This window comes from Cyprinodon tularosa, unplaced genomic scaffold (genome assembly GCF_016077235.1).
Source record: "Cyprinodon tularosa strain WSP-4 unplaced genomic scaffold, ASM1607723v1 ctg245, whole genome shotgun sequence".
Lineage (NCBI taxonomy): Eukaryota > Metazoa > Chordata > Actinopteri > Cyprinodontiformes > Cyprinodontidae > Cyprinodon > Cyprinodon tularosa.
The window spans coordinates 689,049-715,914 of record NW_024038908.1 but is presented as its reverse complement, the minus strand read 5'-3'; the positions used below and the strand labels follow the sequence as shown (position 1 = coordinate 715,914).

The 26,866-nt window shown below is 37.8% G+C and overlaps 1 protein-coding gene across 5 annotated transcripts in view; it reads left to right on the top strand.

The window, feature by feature from the left end:
• Positions 1-17,928: 17,928 nt before the first annotated feature.
• sulf1 (sulfatase 1) overlaps positions 17,929-26,866 on the top strand; it is a 48,461-nt gene continuing 39,523 nt past the window's right edge. For 2 of the 5 annotated variants that reach the window (XM_038287784.1, XM_038287783.1), the window contains exon 1: positions 17,933-18,173. The gene's annotated coding sequence lies outside the window, so the exon portion shown is untranslated. Of the gene's footprint in view, positions 18,174-26,866 lie in introns of all 5 variants that reach the window. The other 3 variants (XM_038287781.1, XM_038287786.1, XM_038287785.1) reach the window with 3 other exon arrangements.

Here is a 26,866-nt window from a genome sequence, read left to right as displayed (position 1 = left end):
CAGGAAGAGGTCGGACCTTTGAAGTAGCCTCTGGTTATTTTTCAGCTTGACAGATCAGAGCAACTGTGCTGCAATCTAAAGGGAAGTACCCTGCCGGCTCAGGTAAATGGTAACTGAGGACAGAGCTGTGACATTTGGGAAAGCCAATATGGCTACTGCTGAGTTTAGGGCCATCTGGACATTTTGCACTCCGTCCAAATACTTCAAATTGTAGCGATAAATAGTCAGAGTAAGGGGTGCACTTGCAGGAAGATTCGTGCCAGTAGTTTAGTGTCACTCATCAAATAATGCTGTACCTAAGAGAAAGTGCTTCTGAGTCATGGCTTGGTGCTGGTAAGGTGTTGATAGAAGCTATACAGACATGTCTGACCAGTCTCCACCTTTGCACCAGTAATGTGTGAGTGGATTGAGTGGAAGACATTAAGAGAATTCTTAGGACTCTACAAACCCTAAATGCACCCAGTGGAGTTCATCTTCCCCATGGGAACATTAGGTATTGAGGGATGAGACACGGTCAATTTAGCTAAGTGAGATTTGCTTCCCCACCCTGAGCCGTATACTCTCTCTAAGAAGGGCAATGTGGGAAAGGGGGAAGGTTTGACAGTGCTTGCATTTCATTTTTCAATACCCCCTGTTCTCAAAAAAAAAAAAAAAAAAAAAAAAGGGAAAAGGACCCCAAAAAATCTTTGGGGTTAAAAGGAAATCGCTGAGAGCTGTTAGAATAGAAAACAACTGGTGCCAAGAGAAATCTGCTTCTCATTGGCAGACGTTTTAGGCCAGGGAGAGGGCTTACAAGGAAGAGTGCATGAACTGCTAACATTTGTGTCCCACAAGTTTGATAAATACTGCCAGCCAGAAGGCCATGATGAATAAATACTGTAAAGATCTTTAGCGTTTTGTGCATTTTTCCAGTTGGCCTTGGGTTTAAATTTGTTTTTAGTGGATTCCTTTTAACAACATCTTGTTTTTACCAGTATAATTTATATTTACCAACCTTGCAATATAATCTATACCCAAAGAACTAGATTACATTTTATGTTGCTGCCAAAAATTTATTTTTTTGATTAAATGTGCTTCGGACCAACACAGTAACAATACAGAACATGATCTATAACATGGATTTTTGCAGATATTATTAAACTTTATGTTCTTTTAACACACCAATACGAAGTTGAACATTAAAGTAAACTGTTTGAAATCAGTTTGCTGATTTTCGTACCATTGTTAGTAACTTTCAGACCAGTTTTTTCCACAAGATTATAGAATAGTCTAGAGAAATTTAAATGTGAATGTGTGTGGGCCCTTGCTTAAAAAACCCTCCAATCATTTATCAACTCTAACCCATAAAAGTAGTTTTGGCCATAAAAACAGCCATTGTTCTGTCATGCATTACGATAGATAAAAAATTGTCTTATTTCCCTAAATAAATTTATGCAAGAATTAATAAAACGTTCAGCAAACTTTAAATGGAAAATTTAAAGCTTAAGGATGTACCAATTTCAGTATGAGCAAAAATAAGATGTAAATTGGACAAGATTCTCAAACAAAGCGGTCTGTCACAAGCGTTTTTATGGTTTACTGACATAGTTTATCATTATGTCGTGTTTATCTTTTGCCAGATTGTTTTTCTAGACCAGGGGTGGACATGATTTAGTGTTATTTCAACACAACAGCTTTCAGCTTTGCTGGATTCAAAGAAACTGGGAGGTATAGAGGAATGAAAGGAACTTGGGCTACAGATAAATCAGCTTTCACACAATTCATCATCTTACTCTACGTCAAGTTTTCTGCCAGACTTCTCATCTCCCAAGAAGAAATCCCATAACACTACATCGCCACGAAGAGTAATATGAGGATATAACCTTCTGGATTTTCAGCACACAATTATTCTCCATTTTCCCTTTCTTCCGTGTAAAGCTTTATTAAGGGACCCTGACAATGCAAGGTACAAATTGAATTTGTTTAACCTAATGCAATTTTTTTTTTCTTGATGCAGTTATTTCTCTTCTGTTTTGAAAATTTTCTCTTTAAAAAGATTTAATTTTACTTTGTTTTCTTTCAAACTGGGGTCTGTTGAAGCTAATCTAATCTGAAATGTCACATTACTTGTGTAAGTAAGGGAGGAAGAGAATTTTAAGTAAATTTAAAAAATAAAAAATGCCCTGAATGGTATAAAACTGCTCAAAACAAAAAACATTGAATTACGATTCCCAAAAAAAAAAAAAAAAAAGTGTTTTGAAATTGTATTAAACTCTACTTTACGCATGATATACGAGTTTAAGTAAGCAGTTTTCCTTTAGCCCTTTGTATACGTATTTCTCATGCATGGTATCTTATCTTCCCTATTTGGAAGAGAATCTTAGAGTAAAGAACTTATATCACATGCTATCTATGCTCAAAGGCAACAGGAAGTCATGGGTTACTAATTAAAGTTTCCCCTACGTTATGAACAAGACTCTTTAGTTACAGCTTTCATAAGAATTTTTTAGTGCCTAATAGGCAATTGGGATATATATGGTTTTGTTATAAAATCTTTTTTTCTTAATTCTTTTTTTTTTAATGTCAAATGGATGTAAACATACAGTACAGTATGAGATTAAGAGACTAAAAAAAATGACTTTAGCACCATATACACATCTTTTATATAGAATATAAGTGTTTATTTGCCTTACCGTCATGGAATAAAATTTTGTCTTTTGCAATAAATATAAGAAAAACTTTACCTTCACGAGTATCTTGTAACAGCTCTCAGTTTTAAATATCAGTGGTGGGTTTTAGATCCTTTGAAAATATTAAAACAGATAATAAAAATCATCATACGATAAAAAACAACTCACCAACAGAAGGAGTTGGTTGCTGGTCCTTTTTACAGTGGTAAAAAGGCATTTTCCCCTTCATGATTTGTTTCTATTGCACATTCATGTTTCAGATCAAGCAATTTAAAGATCTACAAACAGAAAACTCATGTAAACTAAATATGCAGTATTTATGTACAGTAGTAATGTGTGACTGTAGCCTAATAAAGAGGGTTAACAAAACAAAACAACTTTAAGCCCTCTATCTATAAAGGTTTAAATACACACCCTAATAAAATTGAGTTTTAATATGTGAAGAAGAAAACTGTTTTAAATATTGATATTTGAAATCTATACTCCTGAATTTACTTTATTATTATTAACCGTCAAAAATATTCTGACAATTTCTCTGATGATAAAAGCAGGCTGTAACATTTTTTTACACTATAGATATTGTTGATTATCTGAAATGACAAATGTGGCAAAGAGGTAGAAGAGTTACACTTAACAGTTTTCTGTCTCTATCAACAATTGATTTCACACTATAGAAACAGACATTATGAGCAAGTATGTTTGGACAGATGTGGCTAAAAGGTCCTCAGTGTATCTGTCCAGGATAGATGAGATTAACTTATTAATTAAAGCTATAGTGGAGGATTTGCATGAATTTTTTAAAAGACCTGCCCTCTCCATTTAAAATAAAAATGCACATGCACAACCCTGTAACTGAGAGGGAACGCCTATTATTATGCACAAGCCCATTTGTCCTCATGCACGCTCTGTTTAAAAGTTGCTGTTTGCATCGCTCATACAAACTTACTTTCCAAAAGAAGTTTTGCAATTTTTCCACTATGTCCGATTCACCACTGGAAAGTGAAAATGGGGACGAGGACGTAGGACGACCTTACGTAAAAATATCACCAGTAAGATTGACAATTAGGAGGACCACTTATTTTGACGATCCACCCGGAAAAAGAGCATCCTTCACTATACCTTTCATGGTACGGTTAAAACATGCACAAGCACATGTACTCGTACTCGTCGTCTCCCGCTTTATCCGGAACCGGGTCGCGGGGGCAGCAGACTAAGCAGAGACTCCCAGACTTCCCTCTCCGCAGACACCTCCTCCAGCTCTGCTGGGGGAAGCCCTAGGCGCTCCCAGGCGAGGCGTCCAGGGGGCATCCGAAGAAGATATCCGAGCCACCTCAACTGACTCCTCTCGATGTGGAGGAGAACCGGATCTACACTGAGCCTCTCCCGAATGACCGAGCTCCTCACCCTATCTCTGAGGGAGAGCCCAGCCACCCTGCGGAGGAAGCTCATTTCAGCCGCTTGTATCCGGGATCTCGTTCTTTCGGTCATGATCCAGATTTCATGACCAAGCACATGTGAATAAAGTAATTGGACTTAAGTTAGAGTATTAATACCTTAACATATTTAGAATCAAGTAAAAATGACAATTCAAGAAATTAGTTGTGGTACAAAATACAACCAAAAAAATAAAAAAAAAGGTAGGATTTTATATTTAAATATCATATACCTAACAGATAAAGTATAACGTTTTGTGCAAATTATTACATTGTTATTACTTAAAAAGACAATAATAAAAAAAGTGATTTCAAAATAAATGTCTCGTTAGAAACACTTCAACAAATCTAAGTTATTCAACATAAAGCATACAAAACCAAAACTTTCCCTTGCTGCTGAAAACACCCGAATTTTCCCACCATGGGACAATAAAAAAGTTGCCGTACTGATAAATGTATATATGCTAGACCAGAGCAAAGTACCTCCAGTGTAGGTATAAATGTTTAACTATATATAACTTTATCTGAAACTGCCACAGCAGGAGCAGCAGCACCTGCTGTGTCACATAATTAACACATCAAAGCTCTCTCTAACATAAACCCTTACTGTTTGTATGCCTATTACATTTTTGGTTGAAACATGTCTGTCCCCCTTTCGTTAAAGTTATTTACAGTGGAAAGAGTTGTAATAATGTAACTCAATTGGTGAAAATCAATACTTCATGAAATATTACTCAAATAAAAGTATATAGCATTAAAACAAATCTTAAAAGTATAAAAGTGATCTCAAACGATTGTAGTTTTTGCTGCTAATGGTTCCACAAGTAATTATTAGATTTAGAGGTTATTCTTTTTTACACAGGGCCATGTATGTAGGATATCTTTCTCCAGTTCATAATATGCACCTTTATGTTGTTGATAATAGCATATCTGCAAAAATTAAATGCATTAGAGTTGAAGTTGAAATGTGACAGACATGACAAAAAAAAAGAGGTAATGAAGAAAACGGATTTTCAAAACTTCATGGAAAGGTTGTACTGTAGGGTTACACCAATATAAATGATCAAAAATTTTAGTAGAATTTTGAATCTGTTTATTACTTTTTTTTGGCAGGGGGGGGGGGATCCTAATGAAAGTTTGAAGAATATTTCTCTTTGAAAAATGCCTTCAGTAGCAATAGCTGCAGATGTGCTACGATCCGCATGTTTAACCAGAATAGGACATTTTAATGTAAGTGGATCAAATGTTAGATAGTGGAATTATTTTCACTACTGATTCTTTTCTCCCTCTCTCTACTACTTTTTGCTGAAATGTAAACCAAGAACCAGTGATTCTCCAACTTTTCAGGATCTTCACTGAGAAATCCACAAATTTTGTTTAGTTTCTAAATAATTTTTAATACCATGTCTGCATAATTTTTTCAAAACTAATTCAATCTAAACTTTTTACTTCCGCAATTAGAGGTTATCATTACTTATAATTTATTATAATGGCATGATTGAGAGTTGAAGGACAGAGCATCAGATGATTTTGTTCACAAGACAATGAGGGACTGATGACCTACAACTTTTTAATAGGCTGCAAGATGGAACTTGTCTATAACGATTGTAAGATGAAAATTAAAGAAAAAAAAATCAAAATTGAAGTGTTTCAGGTTCTAACAATTTGCTAACAAACATTTGGGTAGATTTAAGCTACTTTTTTGTTGCTCCTTTTACTTGCAGGCAGACAATTTTTAGGAATAGATTTGGATGTTAAATTATTTTCCTCAATTAATGCATTAAATCTTAACCATCTATAAAGCTGAAACAGATTTCCTTTTTAAAGGGACCTTTTTGGAAGATATTCTTTTATTCATGTTGTCTCAGAAGATGGATAACAAATAATCCATGAGTAAAATGCTGAAAAATCCCGAAAGCCTTGGAAAATCGTTTCCAGCTGCACGGTAATGCAAAAACTATGATGAAGGTAATGAATGTTTTCATCAAACTGAGAGGCTTTTACTTTAAATTGTCTGAAATGGCTTGCCTTTCATTTTCTCACAATTGTCTGTTTATTGAAGACTTGGTACCTTTTTTGCTCCCCTGTGCTTAAATGCTCTTGCTTTCTGTGTTTAAATGTTGGGGAATTTGACTTGACTTTGTTTAAACAGGAAGTAATAAAGGCTCATACATTTCACCACATGTCAAGCAAGAAAGATAAAACACAATACCACAGAGAAAAAAAGACTTTAGGGTCGATTGGCTTTACAAGCTCTACTTTAAAAAAAAAAAAGTGCAATGTATTTGTTTAAATAGAGCTAGTGACAGCCGTTGCCAGGTAAGAAATTATGCATCCGTTTTCATTTATCTTCAACAAAAGGACATCTGGGGAGATAAAGGCTCGCATTTAACATACAAATTTCTGTTTTACTGGTAACAAAACATGTCACACTAAAGTCACTTAAATTAATCCAATCTGTTTTTATTTAAGAGCTTTGTTAGTGGGAAAAAGTTGGTTTATAAGTAAATCTAATCTAAATCCTCTGCCTCCTCCTTACAATTCATACTCTTGCAGAGAGAGATGTTTGAATTTAGTATTTCAGTTTTTCATCCCAGACCTTTGCCTCCTTACGTTAAGGTCAAAGGTCCTGTCTACCATCACTCAAAATACAGTAAAGGTACTTGGGGTCAGCAATAGTGTGATTGTTGGGTGGAACAGGATGTTTTTCTCAGAGTCTCACTGGGAAATGGTTTGTAATGCCACAAAGCCACTACATTGTTGAGGGATTATCACTCTGATTGTGAGCCTTATTTGTTCTATTTTTAGCCTTAAAAAGAGGCCTTTCTACTCCTTTCCAGATGTTTTTTGTGGGTAAGACTTGCATGTTCTTAACAATTGACTCCAAACGTTTGGCTCTTGTACAATCTTCTTGCCATACGAACACATCTAAGCCAAGCGCTCCTTTTTCCTACTGCGTGTCTGCTAGTAATTTGAAACATAGCGGCCTTGTCAGTCAAGTGCAGTGCAAAAGGGCTCACTTTTAGGTGTTTTATGCACTGGGATGAATTTATGATGCCTTAACTGGGGTCGCAACAACAGAAATTAAAGCTCTTTGACTTTGCATTGATCTAGATTTCTGTATTTGCAGTGCCAGCAGCCAAGTTTTCCTTTGCCTTCTTGGCTATAAAACCTTCATATTGTGATTTGTTTTTGGCTGCTGATGCAAGAACACCAGCTTAATGTTTGACATGGAACACTATTGTTTAATATCGCAATGGAAGATGCCAGGAACACAGGGTTCAAACCTGATGCGATTCGGAAGGGCATGGAGCATAATTTACCGGCAATCTGAGGTTTTTAGACTCCATACAAACCTGGACTTCATAAATTTATTTTATTATCCATACTCAAGCCTTCTCGTATTTCTCCATGTCAGGATCAAAACCTCAGCATATTATTGAGATTGAATGTGATATAGCAATACAAATCGTTGCATAGTTGTGATCTGGGCAAAATAAATTATGTATTAATTTGTTTTTGGGGTGGGGTTTAAGAAAAAAAAACATTTTGCAGCTGCAAATCTTTTTGGGGATGTCTTGACCAGCTTCACATCTCTGAAACTGAGACCTTTATGTCATTAGATTAGTTTTCACAATCTTCCCCGTTACTGCTAACGCATTTCCACAAGGCTATTGAAAAACTAGTTAGGAAGAGGACCACCCAACAGGTTCTGCTGGAGGTGATGGTATAGAAATTGAGAGAAAGCACAAAGGAAAGCGCGGACAGACTGCAGTAAAAGGGCAGGAGATGCTTTCTTAAGAGCAGGGTCCTAAAGAGACAGGAACATATGACTCTGGCACATTCCATTATGGTGTAACCCACAGCGCCACCATGGGTCCAGATCCCATTCAGTGGTACTGCATGCTCCCATCTGGATGCACATCTTTAATAAACTGCTTTCTAAAAGGTGCATTTTTTGTGTCTGTGAAGTGTGGACAAAGCCCAGTTCTATGGAAGCATATTGCATTCACCAAAGAAAAAAAATCTGACAGCTTATCTCATAATTACGAGATAAAGATCTCGTAATTATGAGATCCTGATCTGAGTGATCTCAATGTTATGAGATCTTATCTCATAATTACAAGATCTTTTCTCATAATTACGAGAAAAGATCTCATTATTATGAGAAAAGGTCTCGTAATTATGAGATAAATTTTTTCACTTTTTCCACATTTTTATAGAAATAAAAATTACAGCTAATTGTTGTGAAAAAAGAGAAAAATTCTCCCACCTACTGTAAGCTGTGGATCTGTGCTGTTAGTCCAAATTAACCACAGAACTCTTGGCTGCTTCTCTGATTAAATATTGTCCTTAGTGAGAGTGCAAGGTGTATAGGTATGTCTTGGCCAGCTTGCAGTTGTTTTGCTTATTTAATGCACTGAACTGTAAAGTTTCCCACAACCCACTGGTCTCTTTTGTGTTCTTGTATTTAAAAAAAAAAAAATTTATTTGTTAAATAGTCATTTTTTACAAGAATTACAAACATTTTTCGGGGGTGGGGGGTGTTCATACCCCTTTCCCACTGGCCAGAAATCCCCTTTAAACCTGCAACAACCCGCTTTTAGTGGAAGTGAGAATGGCTCATAGCATTAACCCACGCCACACAATCTGGGAAGCAATCTGGATCAAAATTGCCTCCAAGCTCAGCCATTGTAATGGCATACAGTGGGTACACCAGACCTGGGTTGACCTGCTAATTTACATGATAAGTCACAACGTTGCACCAGACCTGTCTGATATAACAAGCCAAAACAACTCGCATTACATTTGATAAACATGACGCAGCACGTTAAAGAGAGATTCGGAGAGGTATAAGAGCCAAATAATAAAGCAAACTACTACTGTAAGACATGGCTGCTTTTTCATTATTTACTTTTCGGATTATTGTCACACTGATGACATCATGAACACTAACCCAGTGTGATGACGTCACCAGACACTCAGCAGTTGGCACTACAAAGACCACGCAGCTTGCAAGCAGTGGTCAGACCCGCCATTTTTTGCTAATGGGAAGGGAGCCAAATGCCGGCCCACTAATTTCAGTGCAATAGAGGCTATAGCATACCTCCCTGCTCCCAGGTTGTTGTTTTTTTTCATCATTGTTTTTTCAGCGTTTATGCTGCTTCAACAAACAATAATCTATTTAAGGATTTTTCCACATCTTTACCGGGGTTGCCTATAAATGTGACCAGCACTGTATGCCTTCTTCTAGTCAAGAGGACGAGGCCTGCTAAAGAGTATTGAATAGATCAGAAGGCCCCTTACTCCTCTCATGCATATTCATCCACGTGTACGCTCACTCTCACACCCTGTGAAAGGCATTCTGGCTCTAGGTCAGGGGAGCCTTTCTAAAACCTTCAACAAAGACCTAATTATCTACCAAACAGTACAGTCACAAAGTGAGGCAAAGGACCCTGGACATGTTTGCAGAGATCTGAAAGCTTTCTCTTTTAAAGCTTTGTCTAAATTTTGCTCTATGCAGCCGCCGAGCACCACACAGAAAAAAAGAACTTCTGTCCACTTTCTTTTTACTTTTTCTGACTGGCTTGCTTTCTGACAGTCCCTGAGCACTGAAGGAAATTGTGTTCCTTAACTGGATTATTGGGAATTTTCTTTAAATGAATGGTCACCACCCACACAGCCTCTGACTATGAATATAATTTAGGAATGACCGTGTTTTGGCCAAAAGCTTTGAGACTGAAAGGAAAATGTGCCTTTCACAAGCACACTTACGGATTTGCTAGCATCATTATAGTTTATATATATATATATATATATATATATATATATATATATATATATATATATATATATATATATATATATATATATATATATACATCTTTTTTGTGGGGGCTCAATGGACCCATGCATCATTGGGCAAAGTTATAAAGAATTCAAGCTTTCACTTTTTTTTTTTTTTTTTTTTTGTCAAGGAGAAAGGAATTTATTATAATACTGTCACAAACTTTAAGTTTGATGTTTTCAATACAAAATAGTGCATGACATGACATATTTTTTTACTCATGTTTGACAACATTTTTTTTTTTTTTACTATAAAAGCTTCTAGTTTTGTTAGTTATACTTTCTTGAACCTTACAGCTCTAGCCATGGCTGTACAGTCGGCTGACTAAGCATAATAGAACCACTGAATGTGTCACCATTTGTACTATGTCCAGGGATCTACAAAGTCTCAATGTTCATAGATACACACATGTAATTTACACATGGACAGGACAAGATTAAAACATGCACACAACATTCAAAAATGTATTTTCAGGTCTCAGAATATACTTCTAATTCCTGGTCTACAAACTACTCCCAGTTTGGGAAATTTGCTGCATTGGAGTGTGGATTTTTGACATTTTTTCTGTTTTTACTCAAAATATTTTTAAATTATTTGCAACCAATCAGAACATACCCCACACGCAATGATTTATTTATGATCCTTTCACATAAATATGTTCAGACTGCTTTAAATGCATGCAATCACAGCTGGGCCAGTGATTTCCAGATGTTGACAGCTCAACATTTAAGTTTAGATCCAGAAAGAGTGCAGTCTAACCTTTCCAATGATGTTAAACTTGTGGAAATTAAAAAGCAGAATATATGACCATTTGAGTTTTGGCCATCTCCATAATTACTTGATGAAAAATCACCCTTCAAACTTTTCCTTGAGTCAGACTGGAGCCTTCTGGGAATTAACAAATGCTGTTTATTTAAACAATTTTGTATAGCTTACTGCAACATCTCTCCCAAAAATGGTTGTCAACATAAGCTTCAAAGCAACTGACTGAATAGTCATTATAGTTCACAGTAGAATTTTATGTAAAGAGCGCTACACTACAATATATGCGTGTATTTCTGCTGCTTTTCATTCCTGCTCTTTTTTTTATAATTAAACGTTTTATAGTGTCATAATTAAGTGTTTTATAGTGTCATGATTCTCTTGAGCCTGTATTGAGAGCATTTCAGCGTTACCTTATTGTTTCTGATTTCCTATTCTACCTCTCAACCACTGAGCCCTCCTGTTCCTGTCTGAGGGCCGGGTTATTCTCGAGCTAATGGCGAGAGTGTTTCAGCGTTACCTTAGTGTTACAGATTACCTGAACCTGACCTGTTCTGACTCTCGACTACTGAGCCTGCCTGTTCCCATCTGACCCGTTTGCCTGACCTGTCTTAGGACTCCTGCTGGATTCTGCCTGTTGGGTTAACTTGGAGCTGCTTTCTGTCAATGACCTGGATATCCCTTTGGATTCTCTTCTTTTGACTTCTGATCTCCTGGTTCTGAATCCTGACCACGTCCTCAACACCAGCTTTGGTTTTGCCCTCTGGATTATGCTGCCTTCCTTTGTCTACCCAAATCTGATCTCCTGCTTGTTATACGTCCTCTGGGACTACAGCATCTGGGACTCTATGTATAAAACCAAGTTAGTGACTCAGGCATTCATAATCATCCTCTGTCAGATTAACATGATCACTAACCCATGTTTTCCCTCTGCAGAGGCTCCTGCCTTAAACGCCTTTGTTGTTACTACAGATCCACTGTTTTTAATGAAATAGTTTTGAATTATCCAACTGTCTCTCTCTCTTACATACTGGGTCCCCTGTTCTAAACCGCGACACATAAGCCTTTTTAAAATAGTAAGGCATCAGTATGGGGATTCATGATTGTGTTTCTGATCAGAATAAATGGGCCATTACTCGAAAAAAGTTTAAGGAATTAAGAAGACAAAGCAGAATTTTGTCACTTGATTATTTACGTACATCTTTTGGTTGAGGCCTTTCCCCCAGCTTTTTTTTTTTTTTTACTTAGCCACTGACAGTTTCATGGCTCCATCGATATCTTGTGTACATTTCTGAATCCTACTTGACATGTGGTTTTACTACTATCCATGTATTAATTTTGCCCTGTGCAAGTATGAAACATAGTACTATTTGCAAATGGTGTGACTCTTCTAGCTCCATAGGAGTCCTCAAGCCCCTGTCTGCACACCTGACATATTCCCACACACAAACCTTCGGTTCATGCAAAATGAAAATAATTTCTCTTGGTGAATGAAAGCAGGTGTACCTGTCAGACCTCTCTGCTTGGTTTCACCTTCAATGCACTGCCTGGCTGAGTTATACAGACACAATAGTGTCCAAGTGTGTGCTGGCATTACTGGAATTTGCACCTGTTTGAGACCCGACTCTTTCAGTCTTTCAACTTGAAATTTGTATTATCGGGTCTTACAGTTTAAAAAAAACAACAAAAACTTGAACAGTCCTCACAGTGAATGAATGTCGAAATAAATCAATCAAACAACTGATGGTGAAAGAGCTCAGTTTATTAGGTAAAGGCTCAGAGAAATAAAAGTAGTAAGATGAGAAAGCCTAGTTCAGAAGACAGCTGCACTAGGGTCTATTTCTTGACAAATTATCTGTGGTGCTGTGTGGCCCTTTAGTTGTGTCATAAACATCTCAGTGGTTATACCCATACGTGTTCCTGATTTTCTCTTAGTAAGTGGAAACGGACTCCGGGGCACAGATTCCCTCCCTCGTGCAAATCACACACAGCCTTGCTGCTTTCCCCGTGTCCAGGAACCCAACAAACACCCTGTTAAAAGCCACAGCCACATCTCTGTGTTTCATCTTACTGGCCATGGAAAACATGGTTTGTATTCTAATGAAAGTGGCCTGTGTGCCAAGTTTGCCATGTGGACATCAGTGCTGCTGCTAAGTTTGTGTAACAGCCATTACATGTTTATTTATTGAAACTGTGGATTTTTGCCTTCATCATGGCCTGGAGTGATTCAGGGCCTCTAAGGAGACGACAGAATAGCCAGTCTACTCAAAGCAAATCCTCATATTCCCTCTCAACAGGCTACTGGCGGTGTCCTTTATAGGATTATTTTCAACCAGGCATTTTAAATGTAGTAGTTTACATAGCTCCTTCCGTCCCGGTGAATGCCCCCTTCTTTTTCTTCTTGTCCTTGCCTTTCACCTTCTATCCTGAGAGGATTAGAAAGTTAGGCTTCCGGAAACGGGGCAAAACCCCGTCGAGGATGAGACTGCAACAGGAAGGGTCTGGACTGTGGCTTTATGGCAACAATTACTGCTTTTTTTCTCTTGAAGTCTGCCAGTGGTCAAAGTTTTTAGCGGTCAGAAAGAGAGTTTGCTTGTGTTTCATGGGGTGTATCAGAGTAAACAAACCCTTTAAAGGCAGATTTCTTTGTTTGGATCCTCTCAAGATCACTTGGACTGTGAAGTAAAGGCTGTGCAGAGAAAATTATTTGTTGAATGCTTCATTGTTTGATGTTGAGGAGAATGTTAAGTAGTTGCTCTTTGAGATGGTCAGTGATTTCCTTTTCCACTGCATTTTGTTTTTTTGTTCTTTTGCGCTTTTTCACTACTGAACTTTTGATGGAGGGGAAGGCTATTCAAAGAGATCCAACTCAATCCTTGTTCTCTATCTGGAAGTTTTAGAACCAGATGTAATAATGTCCTACAAATAAGCAGGATCTGCTGCATAAGCAAGATAAGCTTTCATTTTAATGTTAAAGACTGCTATGAGGAACATGGAAACTAATAAAGAGCAAACTTAACTTAAAGACCTGGTTATTGTTATGTAAGACTTTAACTGTGGCGACAGAGGGTTCTCCAGTGCTACGGTAATGTTTCAAGAAAATTATGAGGTTGTGTTTTACAAATTTTGTTTAGTATCCTGACTTGATGTAATTGTGGCTTGACTTGCTTGGATTGATTGTTTGGGGCTTTTTAATTATTTGCCCTGAGTTTTTCTTTTTTAAAAGGGTCTTGACTAAAACCTCATTGCCAAATATTCTGACTTAATGGAAAATAGATTTCATAGCCACTTTTAGACTTAGCTTATTGACACAAATGGCCTTCATGAACATGTTGCTGCGGTTAAATTTGTTCTGTTTAAAGTTTTTTTTAAACAAAAAGGACAAAATTATAAACAGATTAAATCATTACCATTATAAAGTTTTTATGGTTGGCATCACCACCGCTTTGAATATAATTACCAAATACAAAAAAATACTTTTAACCACAGTATTAAGGTTTTTGCCTGGCTTCCTAATGCAGCAAGATTTCAAACAATATGAGTAACCCTGATCAAATTGCTGTAATTTGGTTATATCATCATCAATGAAGGCCTTAAAAAGTATTGTTTTGTTACATAACTTACAGAAGGAAACTGTTAAAAGTATAGTGAAGGATGTTCTTTTTTTCCGGGTGGATCATCAAAATAAGTGGTCCTCCTACTGTAATTGTCAGTCATTCTGGTGATATGTTTACGTAAGGCCGTCCAAGGTGCTCCTCCCTGTTTTCACTTACCGGTGGTAAGTCTGACAAAGCGGGAAAATTGCAAATCTTCTTTTGGAAAGCAAGCTTGTATGAGCGATGTAAACAGCAACTTTTAAACAGCACGCGTTTAATAGGCGTTCCCTCTCAGGAGCTGGTACAGGCTTGTGGATGTCCCTTTTTTTTGTAAAGAGGAGATGGTGGGTCTTTTAAAAAAATTCCTCCACTACACCTTTAACCACCTATGAGGTAGTTTGAAGGAAGATAATGTTAAGTTTTACATTTGTAGAATTCAGAAATATCTGGTTTGATTTTCTTACTTTTTTCTGAATTCTCAGATTTGATAGTCTACTAGCATTACCAGAAAGAAATAACAGTTGATTATTTGATATGATTGTTAGTTTCAAAATGTGGTTTTATTAGCAGTTCTGTCAATTTTGCATTAAATATAATGATCAAACACACAAACCAAGACTGTCCATCTCTGGTTTATACTGCTCTTCCCTTTCTGATTTCGTTTGATTTCTATCACACCCCAGTGAACTAGGTTTGTTTTTGTAATTTAGCAAAAATGTATACCAAATATTGATTAGTTTTACAGATTTTGTGTGGAGTGTGTGTTTTCAAGCACCTCTAAATATATGCCCTTTATCCTCTATTACATAATGTCTATATTAATTATGTTTTTAACCAATTGTCTATTTTTGTCAAACACCCTTTCTCTCTTTTTCATGACATACCTCCTCCCAGTCATCTTATAGAAATTACAGAGCCTGATCCTCAAAATGCAGCATACAAGACTGTCACTCACTCATGCTGTGGCGGCATCACAAAACCTCACCTCTGGCATGACATATTGGCACTGCTGCAGAATCACAGCTATGACAGCCCTATGTATCTCATTCAGCCGTGGAAAATGGGGCTAGTGAACCGAGAAGCCCCCCAACATTGGCCTCTGTCTGCACCTGCAAGCCCAACCGATGGCTGCTGGAGAGCTGTGGGGGGAAGTATTTGGAGGGTGGGAGTGAGACTGGGATCAGTGAAAGCCTGGATTGAGTTTAATAGTAAAGCATGTAAGAGACAAATGAGCTCCTAAATGAGAGATCCAATCAGAGTAATATTAAGTACAGGAAATCATTCAATTCAATGGCCATTAATGTCAATGTTATAAAACCACATGGCTTACTCTTTGAAGTAAGCATGCAGAGAGGAGAGTGGATGGGGGTGCTACTGAACCCCTGCAGGTCATTCATAAGGTCCCGTTTCATAGACCACCTTCTGCTTTGGTGCCCATCAACAAAGGAGAAAACTGAAAAAGATTAAACCAGAAGAAGAATATGTGCTACATCCGAATGCTAGATGATAGTACAATCTTTAAAAAGGCATGAACAACCCTTTGGATGTTTACTTCACTGAAGCTTATTTAGTTTTTTTGTGTGCGCATGTAAGATGTTTACAGATGTGCCCCTCACCCTCTATGATCCAGCCTTCTTTAATCCAGTAAAGATAGCCCAGATCTTGTTCTCCTGGACAGCCTGAAGGCCCTTTAGGAAACCTCTCGGCCGTGAGAATGGGGGTTGGAGGTGTGGGGAAGGCTGCGTGTAGCTGTGCAGGAGGGACAGAGGGGATGGTCTTTGTGAATTTAGCTAATCTAATTTAAGCACTTTTTTTTTCTCCCTAAGGGCCTAACTCATTCTCACTGCTGCCTCTGTTTCCAACATCAGTACAAGCTGGTGAAAGTTTCATGTGGTCTTGTTCAGTTTAATGTACGCCTTGGGGGAATGTGACTGTGAGCATCTACTGAAAAGGAGGCCTGTATCTTTCTGCTTTTTCATGTCTTATTTTCCAATAAAGCAACAAAGCTGATCCACATGTGAAATCTTAGGGGTATTACTGCGCAACTTTGGTCTTTCCTGTAAGACTCATAAAATGTTTTTAAGGGTGGTGCATATATGCAATCGGGATATAACCAAATACTTTTTAAAAAGATATTAGAAGGAATTAACTGTCAATCTGAATGTAATATTTTTAGATTCACGCAGAAATATTGTAGGAACTGTGAACAAAGGAAATACATTGAATTAAAGTTTTTACAACACATGCTTTTATCTTTATATGAACATATGTTAAATAACATTCTTAATACATTGGGTTTAATATGTTCCACCTTTGGATTGTCTTTATTTTTTGTCATTGTAAACCTAATACATTATGGAAAGAAAACAAGAGTATTCTAATATTTTTTTTTCTAAGATTATCTATATAAAATGCTTAACGCAGAAGTAAACCTTTTGAACTCTGTGAAATTACAAATCTTCAAAACAATTTAACTAGGCTAGAAGTGATATTTATAGGTCAGTACATTATAAGAAGTTAAAAACAGCCTTAAATCTGATTGCTTTATTAGTAAAGAATTCATCTTCAAAGACTTGAAGCTCTGGTTTCTTCCTCTTCCAGTATTCATCGTAGAACAGCTACAGGGGCCATTGTGTTAAAACAATGTAAACAAACCACTTAAAGGGTCTTTTTTCATGTTCGACACCTGATTAACTCACTGCTGATGCTATTGCTTATCAGAGGGAAATGACCTCATTAGCGTTTTCCTTTAAAGTCACTCCTGAATACCATCAGGTTCCCGTAATCATCTTTTAATGGATCTATGAATTACTAAGTGTTTTTACTAAATGATTAAGGAAACAGCTTTTCTCATCTAATGTTTCCCCTTTGTTTCCCACAAAACTCTCTAAAATGGACTGCATGATGAAGCAGTGATGGAGCTGGAAATAATTTATCAGACTGTGATTGCTTAACTCTGATCATTTGCTTCTTCATCATAACCTTGCTTTACTTTATTGATTTCATGGTGTCCTACTCCAGCCTTCTTTTAAACTTGAGGCAAATGGTGGGAAGGGTAGGAATGCTGCCTGGGGACTTTTAACAATTTATCACACTAAGGTGCGAGTGCTCCTGTGCCTGCAGATGTAACAGTTTTAGTGCCAACAGCATTCCCACTGTGGAGCCAATGAGGTTTTTATAGCCTTTGTAACTTTCATTCTCAGGACCACATACAGGACTGCTGCAGAGAGGTGGAAAGGTTGATAAATTAGGCGGGGGGGGTGAAATAGTTTGTGTGTTCCACTCTGAGATCATCATCAAGATGATTTGGATATAGTTTGTATATCTTTTTCCTCCTCTGCATTTGAATGTGTCCTTTTTTTTTGTTTTTCTTCAACTCTTGCTCCCCTCCCATTGCTCCTGTTTCCACTCCTCATTCTTCCTGTTGGTCTACTCTGCTTCTCGGGTTACTATGACTTGGGGGGGTTTTCTTGCTCTCAGTTCATAGTGTCGATAAGAGGTGGGGTTGGGTGTGAGTGTGAATGCGCGCGCGCGCGCGTGTCTCCCCCCTCTGCGCTGTCCCGTGTCCTTGTCCCTGCCTCCTGGCAGCGAGGAGCCACCCAGCAGCCGGGTTGTGATTGGGCAGGGGGAGTGGGGTTCCTGACACAAGCGTGGTGCTGCCTTCTCTGGGACGTGTTTCAACAGATGGTCGAGGTTAGAGAGTGTCATCACATCGGAGCGAGGATTAGAGGAGAGAGGTTGTCTTCCAGGAGCTGTGTGGTCCCCCTCCCCATCCGCCTCTACACTTGAAACTTAAATCCCAGCACCAGGGGCCAAACTCCTCTATCAGGAAAAGGAAGATCCTGTGAAGAACGTAGGGATAAAGGTACTACACAACTTTTCCTCTATTTTCTCATCTATTTTTTTAAACGTTCCTCTTTTTTTTAGACAATTTAAATGATGGCATATCTCTGCTTCAGTTAACAGACAGGAGAGATTCTGTAAATGGGGGGTCTGTAGAGGCGCTGCGCTGCGCTGTTTTCTGCAGCCAGTGGCTGTAGCTCAGCCATAGTGCGCGTATCTGTGCGCGCAGGTTTTCACTGTTTTCCCTCTGAATGACAGGAATTCCCTCCATCGCAAATTCCTCGGTCTCAAGGGATTAGAGGGCACCACATTCCATTAATGTCATTTTTTTTCTTCCTCAATGCCGATGCATTCACCTGTTAGATTTACGCAGCTGGAATAAAGGCTAAATGACAGGCGGTTGGAAATGTTTATCTAAAAAAAAGAGTTCTTTAATGTTGGATTTGACTCATTCTGTAAATGTGAAATCATTCTTTCATAATGAGCAGGATTAACCATATAATCATAATATCAAAGTAAATGTATTACCTAATCAGATGATTCTGATTCCCAGCCTGAAATGTTCATTATTGGGATTGGAGAGAGAAAATGGGCCATTAAATTAATTTAATTAAATTCTATTAAAAATATATAGTTATACATTCAAAAAAGGAGAATCTTGATCATGTTTTCTTGGATTCTTTACCTTTCAGTGCATTTGTTTCCCTCTTAGGCTTTGTATACCAAATAATGAGACAGTTTACATCTTGAAGAAAACTAGTAAATGGTATCAGATGGAAAAAGGTTGATTCATGTTTTATATTTTATACTCAATATTCATTGTTTTTCTAGTATTTAGCATTAATATCCAGAAACTGTATCTTTATATTGACTTCTTTTAAATAGAATTTTGCCCCAAAACTCTTCTTCGCTTCCCTTCTTTTCAGTCCTGATTAGTTTGTTAAAAAAAAAAGTGTGTGTATGTATGTATATATATATATATATATATATATATATATACTGTAGTTCACTTCTGCAGATCATGTCAGCAAACACTAAATAGATGTGCTGCTGGAGAGCTTTTTTCAGGGGACTGTCAGAGGTGCGAAAAGAGGCATAAAGTTGGGGGAATGTACTACTCACTTTGGCTATTTAAGTCAAGTCAAGTGAGAAGAGTGACCTGCCAGCAGAGTGGGAATATGATGTATAGTATTTATACCCAGCTCTAGGCACCGTGCATGAGGTGTTTTGTAAATGGAGATTGTGCAGCTGTGAAAGTTTGAGAGGAGCGGAGTGTTGTATGGGTGAAAGCTGGTGTGTGAAACTGTGTGTTTATCTTGGTAAACCAGCCATAGCTACACGCGCTGCTTGATATTTGGATTTTTAAAAGTATCACCATGAGATGCTCTTGTGGTTTAAGATTCATTTTGCAAATAGTCTTGAAAGGCGCATCATTGAAAATAAAATGTAAAATGTCTCTGAAATTTCAAAGAGATCCATCTTAAAGGTATGGAACAAAATATGCCTGATTAATATTTTTTTCTTGTTTGAGTAAAAGTTTGAGTGTTGTTTGAGTACTGCGTGTGGTAAAGATTTAATTGATCAAGTAAAATGTTTCTTTGTTCTTGACTGTGTTTGATCAGTCACTGGTGCATAAAAGCCCAAAGCATTTATCCCCTGACCTAGATTTCCTAAATGCTAAAATGATGGTGTGGCTCTATTCAGAGTCGGTAGCTTGTATCAGACACAATAACTGTAAAACCGTTGGCTTACATTTCAGTGCATTGGCACTGTCAATGCACGTTACTGAAAGGCAACTGTGGAAAATGATGGAGAGTTCTTTTTTTTATCTGAAACCTTTAGTCATGACAAGACTGATCTGCAAATCCAACACCTATCTCAAGTTTCACCAGGCAGTGTTTGGATTCGATGTCTGATTAGCCTTCCCAGGGCACAGAGAAGCTGCTTCAGGGGGGTTTCAAAACACAGAGCTTCCTGCCAGCTCAGAGGAGAGGAGAAGAGAGATCCTTTAAAGAGTTTTTAGCTCTGCGGAGCTACAAACAAGAGCACAAGCAGCTGCTGCAAATAATTAGATTCTGAGGGGGAAACGCGCTTGCCAAGACAAACGTTGTCCCAGTAGCAGCTTTGCCATCGTTTGGATCTACTTAGAAATGTATGTGCGTATGTGTGGGTCAATGTGCGTGGGATGGTAATAAGTGGAGTAATTTGTTCTTCTGATAAGGATGCTGAGTGACTGAGTGCAATGGAAGGAGAAGACTTGGCCGTGTATGTGGTTTTAACTGTTTCCACAAACAACAGCGGGCATGTGTCCTTTAAATGCCAGCAGCAGTGATTCAGGATTTCCTCAACGTCGAGCACCAATCCCATCGCTTATGTACCAGATTAAAGGAATTCATTCCTGTCGTCAACTTAACTTCAAAATTTCACTCGATCTTTATTTTGTCTTTTCAAAAGGAGATTTTACAATAGCAAATTTTACATTAGCCTCTAAAATTGTTCAGCAAAGTTGTTTGGTTGGTTGCAATAAAGCCAAATGATTTGTAGATTACTTTTGTTTTTCTTAAAGCAAAAAAAGTTTGGATGTTTGTAGTGGGAATGCAATGCATTACTTTTGGATAATGAGAATAAAACTGTTTGGGACTAAGGCATCTTTGCTCTAAGAGTGGTTTGCATTGTGGTTATTTGTTCCTGATAGACTTTCTGGTCTCAAATCAAAAAATATCACATTACAATTTTCACATTTTTTTTTAGCTAAGTTCTGTTTTACAGTAAAGTTAGTTCCTTTCCTTTTGGCTTTTCTCTTATTCATAGGTCACCAAATTAAGTCGCTGCAACTTTAGGCAGAGTTTTTACTTTGGATCCCTTTCCTGATGTAACCGGGATTTGAACTCCAGTCCCTCTATCAAAGCCACTGGCTTACCCCCCCACCACAAAGGAGCACCGTCTAACAATAAAGTCTGTCTACAATAAATGTTAGACAGTACAATGGTTTGCAGATGACATTCTGTTTTTCCTGAAAGTCAGGTTTGGCTAATTTTGAAAGGGACAAAATTAATCCAGGATGTGAAGTGCACTTTATTCAGGCCATCTTCTGCTTTATGTATTTAGCCACACTAAATCAGATCTTAGTAAAATAGCGTTGCAAATAAACTGACATTTTCATTTAAAATATCAGAATAACAGACCTCATAACTAAAAACAAATAAAAGTAAAGAGAGGCAGCAATAACCTCTGAATAAGGCCACATTTTACCCTCTCAAGTTGACAATTTTATAGCAAGACGTTTTTCAGATGCTTTTCTGTTGTTTAAGAAAGAATTTGGAGAGTTTTGAAATAAAAACAAAATAACCCAGAACTGGAGCAACACATTTTTTGTGTTACAGTCTGGAGTATATTTGGATCAAATACACTTAACTGGTTGATGACAGTAGCACTTTGATTAACTACATCTTTGCTTCAAAGGGTCTCACAACCTAATAAAAACGTCCATAAAACAGAATAATGGTTAGTTCGTCTTAAGAATCCAATTATTTAAAGGAGAAGTTCGGTTTTTTACACTTTAAGCCCATTTTCTGTAGTGTCCAGGATGAAATCGAATGATCGACACCAAAAGTTTGACAATTGCTCCTGTCTCTGCTTTTTGGCTCATTTAGAATCAACCCCTGGCTGCTTTAGAATGGCTAGCATAGAGCATGTCCGATAATGTCCTTAAAACAACCTTAAACGTTCTTTTTTAAAAATATGCTACTCACCGTGTCGTCAGCGCTGTTCAATGACGTTCCAAAAAAAGTTTCATGAAGAAAAAACGTTCCTGTAGTGTTTTATTTAGCATTTTGTAAATCCCATTGAGTTCTGTAGGAATAGTCAATATTCCCCTGCCACCGGAAACGGAAATGGGGCCTGTTTACACAGTTGTAGTCTTTTCGCTTCACTCTGTGTACTCCGACGTCGAGAATCAAGAATCCACCTTTCGTATTCCATTTTCAGAGTTTTTTAAAGTGTTTAACAGAGACGTTAGCACCTCGACGTCGGAGTACACAGAGTGAAGCGAAAAGACTACAACTGTGTAAACAGGCCCCATTTCCGTTTCCGGTGGCAGCGGAATATTGACTATTCCTACAGAACTCAATGGGATTTACAAAATGCTAAATAAAACACTACAGGAACGTTTTTTCTTCACAAAACTTTTTTTGGAACGTCATTGAACAGCGCTGACGACACGGTGAGTAGCATATTTAAAAAAAAGAACGTTTAAGGTTGTTTTAAGGACATTATCGGACATGCTCTATGCTAGCCATTCTAAAGCAGCCAGGGGGTGATTCTAAATGAGCCAAAAAGCAGAGACAGGAGCAATTGTCAAACTTTTGGTGTCGATCATTCGATTTCATCCTGGACACTACAGAAAATGGGCTTAAAGTGTAAAAAACCGAACTTCTCCTTTAACTATACCATGATCAGTTTAAAAGATGTTTGGGAAGTTTTCCGGTGTTGTGCCTGTTTAGTAGAAAGCATTGTAGACAATTGGTTGTTCATGATGGATAAGGTAGGAGAATTTGACATTGAAATTAAAGGATCAAGAGCCATTGAATCTGATTAGAATATTTTTAAGCCAAGTACATTAGTTTAGTTGGTTACTATAACATTCTCACACTGTGTTTACTCTGAAGATATCTCATGCTTGTGTGGATGTAGAACTGAAGAAAATGTTTGATCAAGAACATATCTGCAACCTTCTTTGTGCCAATACTAGTTGCCAAGATGGCGTAATTGCTTTTAAAGTTATCTGAAAACTATTTATTAAATAATCAGAATAAAATATATATAGGGAGGCTGGGGACGCTTGGAACTTTTTTTTCTCCAATCAGAAACATTCTATGTTGATGACATTCATACTGCAAATGCTCAGTAGGACCCTCTCACTAACCAACATGTCAGAAGGCATATTAAAGGGTGTCTTCGAAGTTTATTAGGGGGGGGGGGACATGTTTTCAAGGTGTCAGTAAATTTTTTGTGTTCTGACTGTATGAATTAATTACAACTTCCTTCAAATTCAGGGAAGTGTGGCTTCCATGCTGGATGTGCAAATCCTGGACACATAGATTTCACAGCTGGAGGGGATTTTTACGCATGCCACAACTGTAAATCTGACTGATGAGGCAGATTATTATTACATAAATCTCCATTAAAAAGCGTATATACAATTGAAAACAAAAGTTTAGTTATTAATTAAAAGTCATTATTATCTTAAGATATGAATTGTTTTTTTTTGTTGTTTTTTTTAAATAAAAGATAGTATCTGAAACAGTTTAAAAATGTCTTTGTTTCATTTTGGGACGTCTATGTATGTACAGTTTCTAAAGAGCCTGAGGTAGCGGTTTAGATGATAAGTTTTATAAACAATAAAATTTCTCAGAATAATTGTGATTTATTGTAAAAAAAATCTTTCCCATGTAGTCATATTCAAAGTTAGGATATACATAAATGGTTGGTGTAGGCCAGAAAAGAAAAGTGCTGCAGCTGTCCCCAATCTTCTCTTCTTTATATCTACTTTATAATCTGAAATTTTCTTTTTAGATGGTTTAATCTGTCAAAAGTTATTTTTTAATAGGTTTTGATAAAAATTCAAATTACATTTTGACTGTTAACTATTATAATCTCTGAATCAAGTTCACACTAGCTCCACAAAGCTTTGGTTTATGTGTGTTCTATGTGCCAGAATATAAAGGGGGGGAAAAAAACTGTTCTATTTATCTCCTCAGCATAATGATAGTCTTCCTGGCCTTGACGTGATTGTATGGTAGCAGTGGCATAGATTGCAGCATCCTATCACAACTAACGACTAGTGTTTAAACAAAGAGCTTTTGGCATGCTGCAATTTCTGTACGATCAAGAAACACTGTTTAGATGAGTCTGAAACTTTCTCAGTTTCCTTCTTGATCTCATCGATCAAACTCTGCTTTTGACTTCCTGCCACTTAATGGCCTCCAAATCATACCGGCCTTGCCTTATGAGAGCGATCCCAAAGCCATGTGTATTTGGATGTGCAGAGTCGTATAGGGGTATTTGGGTGCTGAAAATAACACCACAGTATGTTTATTCAGCCTGTCACTTGAGCGAGAAAGGTCAGGGCAAGCAAACATTGCATCCAGCTCATCTTTGGAGGGAATCCTACTCCTCCAGACCCTGATCCAGCCCTGAGCACACCATAAAAACAGTCTAAAGCACATATTTAGAGTGGCGTAGCTTCTTGTTTCTTCTTAGCTGACACGGAATAACCCTGACCTTTTTCTCAATTGGACATTACATTTTTGCAGTATTTTGATTAGTACTATTTGAGAGAAAGGGAGTGTCTTGAGGAGGAGAAAGCTATGTCCAGAGTGGAAGGGTAAACAGCTGAAATAAAGAGGGTAAGATTAAAGAGGCAATGGTGAAGAAGGTAAAGAGTTTTACGGAGAGTCATTTCAGGTGAGCCATGTTGTGCACACACCTATACTTGCCTTGATTTAAACAGCACATAAAAACTAGACATCTCTTTTGGATACACACGTGTATATGGACAAACCTGAATAAAGCCATGTATAAAAACCCACTTTACAAAAGCTTACCTCTCTATGTCTCCTACCTCCCAGAGGCCTGGACTGTCCTCATGTCTCTTGTCCAATAATCCCTTCCCCAGAGAGAGGCAATCTGTTTTAGATTTGAAAGAGAAAGGAGCATGGCCTGTTTCACGTACAATTAAGCACCCGTCAGAATCCGTCCGCGTGAGCTTGGAGGGAGAAGTGCTGTTTAAGAAGGGGGGGGGGGGATTGTCGGGTTGTCCCTTTCATCTGCCGCCTTTCCAGAAGAGATAATGGGGAGGGATTGTGGGAGGGGGGCCGTAAAGAAGAGATGAATGTTTCCTTACCCCTCCATCCAGCTTCTCAACCTGACTAATAGAAGCCAGCATGTGTTTGTTTCAGCTTCCCTGCTCCCTTTCTTTCATTCTCCCCCTGCAGCAGAGAAACACATTCAGCCTCCACCAGCGTTTTCACTCGGGTGCTATAAGTGTGCGTACGTGCACAATTGTTGATAAGTGTGGACTCGGCCATGTGCTTCAGCTGGACACTGGGCTGCTTGCACTCACATAATCAACCCAATTTGGCTATGTCGACATAGAGCCGGTATGTTCTTAAAAGCCGCCCTGTTTATTAGGTGTAGCATTGCCTTGCACGTTATCTTTACTTTCCTCCAGCTGACTCTGGTAGCTTAAACTGGCACTAAGTGGTATCTCTTTTACATTTTGAGATAGTGTGTTCACTACATTTAACCCTGGCTTAAATTCAAAGCATATTTAAGATTCCTATTTGATATCTTTTAGACTAATTGGGCATCATGCAGATGCTGTCCTGTACATTTATTTTTTTCGCAAAAATGTGAAACCTGGCGAAGAGTGAAGTTAATTGAATTACAAATGATGTTACTGCGTGCCTCAGAAAGCCACACACAAAGCCAGGGGCAATGGAAAGCTAAGCTCCTGGTGAACAAATTGCAGGTTATGTGTCCGTCTGTGTTGAAGTCTGACAAATGACTCATGATGTCTGTTAGTGAAACTGCAGCAACTGACGCAGAGCTCGTGATATCCAAATTTGCTCTTGCATTATGTGCCTGAAGGCATCGGCAGCAGAAGCGGGACAGAGGCACAGGTGCAATTAAAAACCAATATACATTTTTATGAGTGGTATCACGTTTGGGTGATAGTCATGCAGGGTCATGTAATGCTTGGTTCTCATGGTCTATGTCTGTCTATAGTTCCTGTTGAATCTGCCCGCACATGCTCCAAACTTTGGGGGTGTTCAGTTTCATCTGCCGGCAGCAGTTCTACACCCATCAGCCACTGTCTGACTGAAGCTTTTAGGACCTGGAATGTGCAGCATGTTTAAGAATATATTTATTAGATCTATGGTAGCTTGCTTTACTATAGTGATTGTTGTTATAAGTTTTTGACACTTAATTTAATAACCAGACTTAAAATAAATAAAGACCCATGGCCACATATGTAGTTATAAGTGATTTTTACACAGAATAGTAAACCGTCACCCTGCTGGTTGAGTAACAGTGATAGTATAAAATATTAGCAAGTTAGTGGGAATATCTGTCCAGGTAACTAGCCTCCAGCTGGCTGTTAAACAGACACATTATGTAGTTTATTAGCTGCATTAACAGAGATGGACTAACCATCTTTGGTTTCCACACCTTCATTGTATTTTTCCAGAAATAGTTGAAGATGTATATCTTTCTTGTAATTAAAGGGACAGTGTAGGAAATCTTTCAGCTATATGAAGGCTTCCAGCATCATGTGGGAGACATACCAAAACCGGGATTTTCAAAGAAACAAAGCCCAGATAACACAGGGACGGGTAATACTTTGGTTTTAAAAACTGCATGTTTGAAAAGCCAAACAAAAAGAACCATATCTTGATGCAGGACTTCACCCATCCCTCTTTCACAAAGCTGTTTTTTCTTTATCCGCTTTTGCATTATTATTTGTTTTTTTTTACTTTCAGTGCATTACAAAGCAAATATCACTGAAAAAGACAAAATTAAGAGATGATTAATGTTTTCTTTAAAAAATAAGTAAAAGAAATTATCAAGACGGAACAACCTGAAATTAATACCTAAGAAAAGCTACAGTTGAAATACAGTCCTTTACATTTAGAAACTGCGTAAACGTTGATA